General features: G+C 50.3%; 1 pseudogene; it reads left to right on the top strand.

Moving 5' to 3' along the window:
• The first annotated feature begins 295 nt into the window (after window positions 1-295).
• On the top strand, window positions 296-416 carry LOC130343141 (U2 spliceosomal RNA; annotated as a pseudogene).
• The last annotated feature ends 820 nt before the right edge of the window (window positions 417-1,236 follow it).

Here is a 1,236-nt window from a genome sequence, read left to right as displayed (position 1 = left end):
CGTTGCTGACCCCCGAAGCACAAAAACAGCGTTCGGAACATTTACTTCCGAACGCTGGCCAGTGGAGTACCCCTTTAAGGAAAGGACAGCACAGAAAGTGTAAAGAATCTTTCATAATTTGCATCAGTGTTGGCACAAACCTATTCTTAGCCAATCGGTGGGGATACCACAAGAACCACAAAAGTGCTTTGCAGAGTGTTGAAACAGAGAAAATAAGCATAGGGTTTTTTTCTAATTAACTGGACCCAGAGCACAATTAGAACTTTTAACTATAGTAAAACTCCTTAAAGGAGTTTCGGCTTCTCGGCCTTTTGGCTAAGATCAAGTGTAGTATCTGTTCTTATCAGTGTAATGCTGGTGGCAGGCGACACCAGTATGGAGCTGTGGGGATGGGTGCTGCATGGTAAGGAGCAGTTGTACCAGGGCGTTCCGGGGCTGGTTCTGAGGAATCAGCTCGACGGCTGCCCCGATGTGACCTGTTACCTCCGGGTCTCGCCATGAGGCTGAGCGGGTCTAGAGCCGAGGTACTTTAGTGCCTCGGGGAGTGGTGATCCCGAGGTGCCGAAACTCACTGGGTGTATTGGCTCACTGAGTTGAAGCACGGGCACCATAATCTCTTCACCTTGTGGCACTCACCTCTTGATTCCCGGCCTTCTGGCTAGGATCAGAGAAATTTTTATAGATTCGGCCGAATGTCCGGGCAGTATATCTGCACACATTCACTTATTTATTTCTTTTTGTCTCACTGTGTCACTTAATGTGTGTTGTTTGTCCACAGGATTTGTCAGGATGCGGTAGCCCTTCTGGGTGTCCCTCCTGGCGGTCTAGGGGAGGTGTGTGTGGCCATTAGGTTCCGCACCTCCCTGTAAACACCCCGGTTACTCCTGCTCTGGCAGGGTACCTACCGTTATCGGCTCTGCGGGCAGATACCTTGGCTAACGCCTAGGGGGATGCCGGGAGCATTTGTGGTCCCTTAGTAGCTTCTGCGAAAAGGGACCTGGAACCTCGCAGGTACTTTTTGGTCCGGTGGCGAAGGGCAAGGTTTGTTCGGGTGCCTCTCTCCTATCGGAGAAGGGCTTGCGATAGACCGCATCCTCTGCACGTTTTTTTTAGTGTAACACGCTTGCACTTTTTCTTGCACTTTGGGGGATTCGAGAGCACGTTCCTCGGCTCTTAGATAAAAAAAAACTCCTTAAAGGGGTACTCCGGCGCTTAGACATCTTATCCCCTATCCAA

This window comes from Hyla sarda, chromosome 1 (genome assembly GCF_029499605.1).
Source record: "Hyla sarda isolate aHylSar1 chromosome 1, aHylSar1.hap1, whole genome shotgun sequence".
Taxonomy (NCBI): Eukaryota; Metazoa; Chordata; class Amphibia; order Anura; family Hylidae; genus Hyla; species Hyla sarda.
The sequence above is the reverse complement of the archived record's forward strand: the minus strand, read 5'-3'. Positions and strand labels throughout refer to the sequence as shown.